The sequence below is a fragment of the Ursus maritimus genome, unplaced genomic scaffold (genome assembly GCF_017311325.1).
Source record: "Ursus maritimus isolate PB19 unplaced genomic scaffold, ASM1731132v1 scaffold_13, whole genome shotgun sequence".
NCBI lineage: Eukaryota > Metazoa > Chordata > Mammalia > Carnivora > Ursidae > Ursus > Ursus maritimus.
Window position 1 is genome coordinate 30,103,610 of NW_024423675.1, and position 12,551 is coordinate 30,116,160.

General features: G+C 34.6%; 1 protein-coding gene across 1 annotated transcript in view; it reads right to left on the reverse strand.

Annotated features, from left to right (window-relative positions):
* The window catches only part of TBC1D32 (TBC1 domain family member 32), a 210,699-nt gene that overhangs the window by 38,222 nt on the left and 159,926 nt on the right, over positions 1-12,551 (reverse strand). The window lies entirely within an intron of this gene.

The following is a 12,551-nucleotide window of genomic DNA, read 5'->3' on the forward strand; positions in this document are numbered from 1 at the left end:
GAATACCATCTTTCATGCCAATGGACCTCAAAAGAAAGCTGGGGTAGCAATTCTCATATCAGACAGATTGGATTTTACACGAAAGACTATAGTTAGAGACAAAGAAGAGCACTATATTATTCTTAAAGGATGTATCGAAAAAGTGGATATGACAATTATAAATATATAGGCCCCCAACAGGGGAGCAGCAAGATACACAAGCCAACTCTTAACCAGAATAAAGAGACATATAGATAATAATACGTTAGTAGTAGGGGACCTCAACACTCCACTATCAGCAACAGACCGAGCACCGGAGCAGAAAACCAACATAGAAACAAGAGCATTGAATGTCATACTCGACAAGTTGGACCTCATAGTTATATAGAACACTACACCCAAGAACCAAAGATTACTCATTCTAATGCCCATGGAACATTCTCAAAAATAGACCATGTTCTGGGTCACAAAACAGGTCTCAACCGATACCAAAAGATTGAAATTATTCCCTGCGTATTCTCAGACCACAATGCTTTGAAATTGGAACTCAACCACAAGGAAAAATTTGGAAGAAACTCAAACACTTGGAGACTAAGAACCATCCTGCTCAGGAATGACTTGATAAACCAGGAAATCAAAAATCAATTTAAACAATTTATGGAGACCAATGAGAAAGAAAACACAATGGTCCAAACCTATGGGATACTGCAAAGGCAGTCCTAAGGGGGAAATACATAGCCATCCAAGCCTCACTCAAAAGAATAGAAAAATCTAAAATGCAGTTTATATATTCTCACCTCAAGAAGCTGGAACAGCAACAGAGGGACAGGCCTAATCCATGCACGAGGAAGCAGTTGACCAAGATTAGAGCAGAAATCAATGAATTAGCAACCAGGAGTACAGTAGAGCAGATCAACGGAACTAGAAGCTGGTTCTTTCAAAGAATTAATAAAATTGACAGACCGCTGGCGAGACTTATCCAAAAGAATAGAGAAAGGACCCAAATTAATAAAATTATGAATGAAAAAGGAGAGGTCACAACCAACACCAATGAAATTGGAAGGATTATTAGAAACTTTTATCAACAGCTTTATGCCAATAAATTAAGCGATCTGGAAGAGATGGAGGCCTTCCTGGAAACCTATAAACTACCAAGACTGAAACAGGAAGAAATTGATTTTTTTAAACAGGCCAATTAATTATGAAGAGATTGAGTCAATGATAAACAACCTTCCAAATAACAAAACTCCAGGCCCGAACGGTTTTCCTGGGAATTTTACCAAACATTCAAAGAAGAAATAATACCTATTCTCTAAAGCTATTTCAAAAAATAGAAAGAGAAGGAAAGCTACCAAACTCATTCTATGAGGCCAATATTACCTTGATCCCCAAACCAGGCAAAGACCCCATCAAAAAGAGAATTACAGAACGATGTCCCTAATGAATATGGATGCCAAAATCCTCAAAAAGATCCTGGCTAATAGAATCCAACAGTACATTAAATGGATTATCCATCATGACCAAGTGGGATTCATCCCTAGGATGCAAGGGTGGTTCAACATTTGCAAATCTATCAGTGTCTTAGATTTTATCCAGAGAGAAAAATTCAAAAATCATATGATTCTCTCAATAGATGCAGAAAAAGCATTTGACAAAATACAGCATCCTTTCCTGATTAAAACCCTTCAGAGTGTAGGGATAGAGGGTACATTCCTCAATCTCATAAAAACCATCTATGGAAAGCCTACAGCAAATATCATTCTCAATGGGGAAAAGCTGGAAACCTTTCCCTTAAGATCAGGAACACGACAAGGATGCCCCCTCTCGCCACTACTATTCAACATAGTACTAGAAGTCCTTGCAACAGCAATCAGACAACAAAAAGGGATAAAAGGTATCCAAATCGGCAAAGAAGTCGTCAAATGTCTCTCTTTGCGTATGACATGATACTCTGTATGGAAAACCCAAAAGAATCCACGCCCAAACTATTAGAAGTTATAGAGCAATTCAGTAATGTGGCGGGATACAAAATCAATGCTCAGAAATTAGTTGCATTTCTATACACGAACAATGAGACTAAGGAATCCATTCCATTTACAATAGCACCAAAAACCATACGTTAGCTTGGAATTAACTTAACCAGAGACGTAAAGGACCTATATTCTAGAAACTATAAATCACTCTTGAAAGACATTGAGGAAGACACAAAAAGATGGAAAAATATTCCATGCTCATGAATCGGAAGAATCAGCATAGTTAAAATGTCCATGCTACCCAGAGCAATCTACGCTTTCAATGCTATCCCGATCAAAATACCAAGGACATTTTTCAAAGAACTGGAACAAATAGTCCTTAAATTTGTGTGGAAGCAGAAAAAGTCCTGAATCGCCAAGGAATTGTTGAAAAGGAAAAACAAAGCTGGGGGCATCAAGCCGTATTTCAAGCTGTAGTACAAAGCTGTGATCACAAAGAAAGCATGGTACTGGCACAAAAACAGACAGATAGACCAATGGAACAGAATAGAGAACCCAGAAATGGACCCTCGGCTCTTTGGGCAACTAATCTTTGATAAAGCAGGAAAAAACATCCGGTGGAAAAAAGATAGTCTCCTCAATAAACGGTGCTGGGAAAATTGGACAGCTACATGCAAAAGAATGAAACTTGACCACTTTCTCACACCATACACAAAAATAAACTCCAAATGGATGAAAGACCTCAATGTGAGACAGGAATCCATCAAAATTCTAGAGGAGAACATAGGCAGCAACCTCTACGACATCAGCCAAAGCAACCTTTTGCATGACGCATCTCCAAAGGCAAGAGAAACAAAAGATAAAATGAACTTGTGGGACTTCATCAAGATAAAAAGCTTCTGCACAGGCAAGGAAACAGTCAAAAAAACTAAGAGGCAGCCCACGGAATGGGAGAATATATTTGCAAATGATGCTACAGATAAAGGACTGGTATCCAAGATCTACAAAGAACTTCTCAAACTCAATACACGAGAAACAAATAAACAAATCAAAAAATGGGCAGAAGATATGAACAGACACTTTTCCAATGAAGACATACAAATGGCTAACAGACACATGAAAAAATGTTCAAAATCATTAGCCATCAGGGAAATTCAAATCAAAACCACACTGAGATACCACCTTACTCCAGTTAGAATGGCAAAAATTGACAAGGCAAGAAACAACAATTGTTGGAGAGGATGTGGAGAAAGGGGATCCCTCCTACATTGTTGGTGGGAATGCAAGTTGGTACAGCCACTCTGGAAAACAGTGTGGAGGTCCCTTAAAAAGTTAAAAATTGAGCTACCCTATGATCCAGCCATTGCACTACTGGGAATTTACCCCAAAGATACAGACGTAGTGAAGAGAAGGGCCATATGCACCCCAATGTTCATAGCAGCAATGTCCACAATAGCTAAATCATGGAAGGAGCCGAGATGCCCTTCAACAGATGACTGGATTAAGAAGTTGTGGTCCATATATACAATGGAATATTATCTGAGAAACAAACTGAGGGCTTCAGAGGGCTGGGGGGTGGGGGAATGGGATAGACCGGTGATGGGTAGTAAGGAGGGCACGTATTGCATGGTGCACTGGGTGTTATACGCAACTAATGAATCATCGAACTTTACATCAGAAACCAGGGATGTACTGTATGGTGACTAACATAATATAATAAAAAAGCATTAAAATAAAAAAAGCAAAAACAAAACAAATTAAACAAAACAAAAAACAGTCAAGTTCTTCAGGCTGAAGAGAAATGGTACCAGATAAATACACAGGTACATATATAACACACATAACACATGTACAAGAGTGTAAGAAATTGTAAATGTATGGGTAAATATAAAATAAGTTTGCTCTTGTTTCTTAATTTACTTAAAAATAACTGACTTAAAGGAGAAGTAACATGTAAAAGTAAAATGCATAGAAAAAATAGCACATAGGAAGGTTTGTAAGGTTCTTATGTAAAAGACACGGTATTAATTCACAGTAGACAAAAATATCAAAATCATAGATAAAATTTAAAAATATTAGTAATCATGTAAATGGGCTAAAAACACCAACCAATGGCAGTAATTCTCAGACTGAATTAAAAACAGAAAGCAAGAAGCAAACATATGCTATATATCTTTAGATGTCCTTTAAACTAAAAGACATGATGTATTAAAGATGGGAAGACATATTACACCAACACTAATTATAAGAAAGCTGAATGTCTATATTATTATCAGATAAAATACACTCCAGGGCAAGGGGTATTAGAGATTAAAGACTTTTTTTTAAAAAATAGCATGGTCAATTCATCCAGAAGAAAAAGCAATACTAAATATATATTTACCAAATTGGAAATCTTTACAATACATGAAGCAAAAACTAAAGAATTAAAGGGACAAGTAGATAAACATAAAATAATTAAGGGAGAGCTCAACACTACTGTATCAGTATTTGGTACCAAAAGCAGACAAAAATTTAGAAATTATCTAGAAAATCTGAATAGCATGATCAACTAAATTGCCCTTGTTGATTACTTATAGAACACTACAACCAGCAACTCTAAAATATATATCCTTTTCACTTGTCAATGGATCATTTACTAAGAGAGAACATTTATTGGGCCATAAAAAGTTTCAAAAAATCAGAATGAAATTAAATTATATGGAGAATAATCTATAAACACAATAGAATTAAAATAGAAATCAGTAACAAAAAGGTATCTAGAGAATCTCCAAATACTTGAAAGTTAAGCAACACACTACAAATTAATCAAGGTCAAAGCAAGCTAGCAACCTAAATTAGACAATATTTTTAATGAAATGATAATTAAGACATTTCTAAACATGCGCTGGGAGGCAACTAAAGCATTGCTTAGGGGAAACTTTATAGCTCTATATACTTGTATTAGAATAGAATAAAGGATTAGAGTTAATGATCTAAGCTTCCATCACAGAGGCTAGAAAAAGAGGAAATTAAACCCAAAGTCAGCAGAAAAAAAGAAATAAAATGTAACAGAAACCAATAAAATGGAAATTAAAGAAGGACTGAGGATATCAATTAAAGCAAATGTTGGTTCTTTGAAAAGATCAATAACATTGACAAATCTCTACCTGCTTATAAAGAAAAAAGAGAAAGAGAAAAAACAAATTATCAGCATCAAGAATAAAAGAGGAAATATCACCATAGATCCTACAGACCCAAAAAGAAATAGAAAATCTGAAGAGTCTTACATTTATTAATGAAACTGAATAAATATTTAAAAAGCAGACCATGAAGAAAACTCAGACCCAAATAGTGTCACTAGTGAATTCTATCAAATAAGTAAAATAGTAACAATCTTGCACACTTATAAGCACAGCAAAACCATGATCCCCAAATGATTCAAAGACATGAGAAGGAAACTAATGCCCAATATTGCACATGAATATAAATAGAAAAAATATTTTTAAAATATTAGCCATCCAAATTCAGCAATATATTAAAAGGATGAAGTATCATGATTAGAATTTCATCTGAGAAATGCAAAGTTGGTTTAACATTAAAAAATCAATGTAAAGCTTTTCCCCTAAGAACAGAAACAAGCTAGCTGTATATTCCTGCTTATATACTCAATTAAGTTTTGACAAAATATAAAAGCAATTCAATTAGGTAAGAAAGCTTTTCAATCAATTGTTGTGGAACAACCAGAAATCAGCGAAAAACGATGTAAACCCTTACCTCATGTGATACCCAAAAATACCTCAAAATCGATTACAGACCTGCAGCTAAAAGGCAAAGTATGACGTACAGAAGACTATCTTTATGGCCTTGATGTAGGCAGATTTTTCTGAGCAAAACCCTGAAAGTACTGACCATAAAAGAAAAAAAATGACAAACTAGACTTCATCAAAATTGATCTTCTATTCATCAAGAGACACTAAGAAAATGACTAGAAAAGCCACACAATGGAAGAAAATATATGCAGTATAAATTGGACAAGAGATTGTTTCCATAATCCTTATATAACCAGCACCTATAACTCAAACATATAAAGTCAAGAAACCCATATAGAAATGATGGGGGTGAGTGAGAAGCAAAACACTTGACATCTCAAAAGAGGTGTTCAACATCATTTGTCATCAGGAAAATGCAAATTAAAACCACATGGAGATACTACTGCACACCCACTAAACTGGCTAATATTTAAGACTGAAAATACCATGCTGGTAAGAATAAGGAGAAACTGGAACTGTCATAGATTGCTGGTAAGCATGTTGAATGGTACAACTATTTTGGAAAATGGTTTGGCAATTTTTCATTAAGTTAAACATACTTATACTCTCTGGTCTATGAATTCCACTTCTCTGTATTTATATAAAAGATTGATTTTTATAAACTATTACCAGAACAATTTTAACTTAGATTAGATGATAACACTTAGAATTCTAGTACATATAAAACTGGATTATTAAACATAAGAAATATTTATCTTCATTAATATACAGATCTGTGTGCTTGTAATACTAATGTTCCTCTTTTGGAAAGTATAATACAGCTAAGTATCTTAACAATAGGGAGGAGTGTGCAGTGGGCTAATGGTGCTAATAATGAGCCTTCCTGATGCCACTGCATTCTATAGATCAGAGTGGCTTCTAGGAGAAAATGCTGATCTCTGTATCAATGAAGAATGGAATAGTTAAGGATCAAGGTGAGAGAAGTTGCCCAAAAGAACTATGACACTCAATGTTATATGATTCAGGTTCTTAGTTCTTTCCCACGGAAGGAACGAGTCGTTCCACAGTGATCTACCTGTCTGTCTGAGGAGTCCTTTTAACTTTTCTGTGGTTGTACAAATAATTTCCCACATCCATTCCCTCTCTAAAAGTTTATATTTCTGTATATTTAGAGTAGAAGCTTAATTCTGCACATTTCAACAGATGATGGTTCTCAATTACGGCTGTACATGAAAATTCTCTGAGTTTTTTAAAAGTAAAGATAAACAGACTCCACTCCAGACCACTGAATGAGATTGCTGAGGATGGATAGCCAGTCATTTGTATTTTTAAGACCTCTACAGCTTATTTCTTGTGCACTGAACTTGAGATTCACATTTAAAGGAATAAAAGTTTAGATATAGTTAAAATCAGACAATAATACTCCACCACACGATTTCATTTTAAAGAATGTAGTAGTTAAATCTTCAAAAAGGCTTTTCAATGAGACTATACGGGGGTATTAAGCATACCAAAACAAACATCAAATTCCCACTCCAAAAAAAAATCCCAATATTAAATAGATATAGGTGACAGTAGTATGAATAAAACCCCTTTGAAAAAAATAAAGTTTTCCAAGCAAGAATGAAGAAGACAGGAAACAGTTTTCTATTTACTAATGATTTTATGAAAAGACACTTCAATTTTAAATTTGTGTTTGATATATGACAACTTGACAAACAGAAACAGATCTTGGACTACAAAAGTTGAGTGAAATAATCTTCTGTTATATACAATCTGGACTAAATACAACTTAGGAGGCAGGAACTAAAATCTTCAGAAATAAAACAAAATTGATAGGATAAAATAAATAAAATTCAGTGATAAAAATGGATGTCTTCAAGGGACTCTGGTGTATCACTGGTAACCAGTGACTTATTGAAATGTGCACATCTATGTGTGAGACACATAACAGGTGCTTAACAAACACTGAGTGAATGAGTAGATAAATGACTAAAGGAATGAACAAGAAATTGCACTTCATATCAAATGGAGCAAGTTGGAGATGGAAATAGATAGGGACTTAAAAATATTTTCTGTACACTGAAATTAAGTAACAAATGGACAATATAACTCCTATTCCCTGGAGTCACTATGAAAAGTATAATAAGTTGCTGATAAAAAGTCAACCAAACAATGATGCTTGTAGCTTCATACTTACCCTACTTAATGTCTAATTTAATCAAAGCATTAACTATTTGAAATAACCAATCCATGTAATTGTAAATATAATGGTCTGAGAACAAAATGAGTTGGAAAAATTGACTTAATATTGACTGAAATTGCTCACTCTGGTAATGCATCCTGTTCTATTTTTGGTTTGCAAAGCTAGCACATAGAGCAGTAGAAGAAATGAAATCTATTCTGCCTGGCACTTGGCTAATGGTGTGGAAAAAAATTAATTTTCGGAAGAGTAAAGAATTTCTCCACTGGAATACATTTCCATGGTTAGAGAAGCAGTTACTGCTTGGCTGTTTACTGATTCTTCTGAAGCCCTGCTGTAACAGTTATAAGGTCAAAGAACTCTCACCACCCAAAGAAGTCAATTGGTCAGTACACTCTCTCCTACCTCCTTCCTTTCTCAGAGTCAGTCTGCAAATTCTGTTGCTTCTCTTTTAACATAGGGTTGTAACTACCCATTTTATTCAATTCATACAGACATAAAATTTGATTTCTTGTGGCCAAGTTACTGTAAGAGTATCAGCCCCTAATTGGTATAGTCAGCATTATCCGGGAAAAAGGATTTCTTTCCACGTCTTTATGCTATTACCCTTTCCTGCAAGACTCCCCTTCTCCTATTTTTTCTTTTAGCCATACTAGCGCCACTTCCTCCTGCTCCATTATCACTTCTTCCTCTTGTCTTTCCTGATGGCACTAGTCAACACTGATCACTCTTTCCACTGAACACCTATGGCACTTAAAACAAAAACCCTCATTTGACAATAACCAATTCAAATACCATACTTAAAGGCACATTGCCTGAAATAAAGTAGCCAGCTTAAAAGTGTCAGTTTTATTTCTTTATTTTTTTCTTACTAATTGTTGCGATTTATTTAATTAATCATTTTAGTTGTATGCACTATTTCCCCCATTTGAGGATAGTGTAATTAATCCATATTATACACTTCCTTGCAATTATTAAGCATACTCACAACCATGCTCCATAAATGGAAGGTGGAAAAGAGCGTATTTGCTGAATATCCAAAGAAAGTATAGAGGTGTTTAACAATATATATTAAGTTTAAAAGTATTTTAATAGTCAAAAGGTGAAATAATGCAAAATTTTCTGATGTCTTGCCAACCTTTGATTAGCAACATAAAGAGCAAAGGTATAACATTAAAAATATTTCTTACCTTTAAAGGAGCACTTAATTTATCATTTAAAGAAGGAATTACATTATGAAAAAAAAATTCCCAACTCATTCCAGGGAATTGAACCAACAAAAAATTAACATCGGTTAAGATTTGGAAAGATACCTGTATAGATTTACAAACTGCAAATGTGCAAAACTTTGTTCATTCCTCTTTCTTTAAGGGGATAAACAGCTAAACTAATTTGATTTTTCCAGATCTGCAAATTTTATAATAGATTGGAATCCTGAGGGAGCTAACAACAGATGGATGGCTGTGTTATTCTAATTTCAGCTACCTTAGGGTTTAAGCAAGCTGTCATTTTTAAAAAGACAATCAATTTCTCATTTCAAGAAACATGAAAAAACATTGAATATATATATCCAGTATTTTCTTTTTTATATCAAAACATGGTTTTTATTTAAAGTAAACAGAGTGAAATTTTACAATATGAAATCATTGTTCCACCAGCCAAAAAAAATAAAATAAAATAAAATAAATGATGAAGGGTGAGGATATCTAAAGCCATCGGAAGAAAATGATATTAGCAACAAGCTTACCATATCATAACAACATATATTATACAATCAATAAACAGGAAGCCACTTTATTTTTGTCTGTACTCTAAAACTCCAGTGGTTAGCCATTCAGTTGGAGCCTTTAAAGAATTTAAATTCACATTTGGGGTTTATCTGCCTAGATAATACATTCAAAAGAGCCAACATCTGAGATCTCCCTCATCATAATTTAGAAATTCAACAGAGGGCAGTGAATGTATACACACTGACCAATTAGTCTTGTTGAGTATTTGGACAATGTATACGATGTAATGTTAATTTTAGATTATCTACAGAAAATATGATCCAACAGAACAGTGTCCCAAGGAGAGCTGTAGAAATGGGAGATTATAGTGAAGACTCACTCTGGCCAGGAAATCTCCGTAATTATTACTTCTTATTTCCTCTCATACTCATAGACTTGACCATTAATCCCTGTATCTTTTCACATACATTTTCAGGTTTATTCATAAAGTTATAATTTTCTTCACAAATGCTTTTCTTCAAAACTCTCTTCACAATTTGTTTTCTTTCCTCTGCACCTCAGTTTCCTGATTTTAAAAGTGATGATTATGCCTATTGCAAAAAGCAGTTACAGGGTTGAAGAATATAACACACATCACGTCCTTCCGCATGCTATTTAGATCACAAGAGGTGCTCAATAGGTATCAATTCCCTTCACCTACCTCAATCTCTGTTTAATGCTACCTTGTATTTTCCTCTCATTTCTTTGTTCTCATTTATGTTCTCTTTTATCCCTTTGCCAAATTTGCATTAAAGATTGCTGTATAAATAATTAAGTCTATGTTCATACGTGTATTTGTAAATATCAATATATTCAGAATTGTTACACAAATGTATTTGTGTGAATACAGATGCTAATGTTACAGTATATATATTTAAGTCAATAAAGACACATCAAATACTGTATTAAAGATACAAAGGAGTTTGAGACCTAGTGTAATAATTTAAACTAGCCACATACAATATAATAAATACCAAAATGGTAGTTTAAAGTGAATGTAATAATCACAGAAGAGGAACATCTACTGAGGAGTAAGAGGGAAGGGGACATTTTAGCTGCAACTTTAGAGTTAAGTTTTACATTATCATATGGGAAGAGGAATGCTCATCTAGAAGGAAAAGTAGGAGCAAAGGTTCAGGGACATGAATGTACAGAAGGCCTTTGATCAGTGGTGGGTAATAGGGCCAGAAAAATAGGCTGGGCCAAACTGGAAGCATATATTTTTCTTTTTAAGGAAATATGACGTATAGTGTCTAATTTGAATAAATATATAAATGATGATTTCTTCAGCAAACAGAGAAGTCATGTTACCCTTATAAGGAAGAGGAGCAACAACCCTTGATTATCTATTTTCATGAGTCTCTGCTACTTCTCTGCTTTCTTCACCATTTCTTTACCAACCTTCATGTCCTGTAGATTCACCTTTGGCAGATTTTAGTTCTGCACCCTAGTTCATCCTTACAGAGTCACTAAAATAGTCTTCCTGAAGTACAGATAAGTCAAGTAAAGCTTTTGCTCAGAAATCTTAAAGGGTTTAAATCCATTGCCTGTTAAAATTAAGACAAACTGATTGACACAGTTTATAAAGCCCTCCTCCTTCATTCTTTTAGCCATTCTTTTATTTGTCAAATATTTTTTAACACTGTCATTCTAGTTGCAAAGGATGTGACAGATAAGACATGAAAACTACCCTACAGGAGTTTACTGTCACATGAAGAATTAGACATTAAGTTGGAATATGAGAAAGGCATGACAGAGATGCATATTGGCTTTATATACTAAGCTGATGATTGAGCAATATATATTTCTGGCCCACATCTTTCCCCAAAATTCAAGATTCAAATATCCAATGTATAAAAAATATGTCTGTTTAAATGGATAACAAGTATTTAAAACATAACATAAAAGCAAGCTCTTCACCTCCTCTCTCAAACCTATTTCTCCTTCATTCTTCTCCATCTCTGTGTATGACAATCTAATCCTTCCGGTGGCTTCGATCAATAACTTGAAGTCTTCCTTGATTCCTTCCTTTCTCTCACATTCCATTGTCAATCTGTTACTCAATTCTGTTGGCTCTATCATCAAGATATACCCAGAATCCAAATACTTCTCACCATCTCTCACTGACATCCTCATCCAAACCATTACCATTTTTCATCTGGATCTTCTTAATAGCTTCCTACTTCACCTCCCTGCCTTAGCCCTCTGTCCTCCCTTTAGTCTTTGCTCAACATAGCTGCCACAGCAATCTTTTGTAAAAACATAAATCAGAGCCTATGTTCCTATGTTCAAGACCCTGCAGTGACTTTCAAAAACCTTGTATCATCGTCTTTTCTCTCTGACTTCAATACCAACAATACCAACAATGCTTCTCCCATACTCCTGTTCAGCCATACTCATCTCTTTCCTGCTCACTAGCTAGAATTCTCCTTCCCTGAAAATATCTACATATCTTGCTCCCAACTTTGCTAGTCTGAACATGATTTAATAATGTAACCTCCCTCCCAGGCTAGCACTCTCTAGCCCTCTTCCCCGCTGTGTATTTCTCATTTGGCACCATAGTCATATTACTTGATCTACTAAAGCATTTATTTATTGTCTGTCTTCCCACCGGGAGGCAAGATTTTTTCTCTCTTTTGTTTACTGCTGTATCTAAATGCTTATAAAAATTCCATTAAATAGTAGAAAACAATATGCATTTAATAAATGAATGTGTCTTTGGGTGGGGGAAGGGAAAAGCTGGCAGTGCTGCTAATAGTTTAGTGTTCCTGAAAAATAAATAGAAGGCATGGAAAGACATGATGCCAGAGAGGAAGAAAAGGGAAGGAAAATGTAAGGCTTTGGGTATCATGGAAAGAAGATTAGACTTTATGCA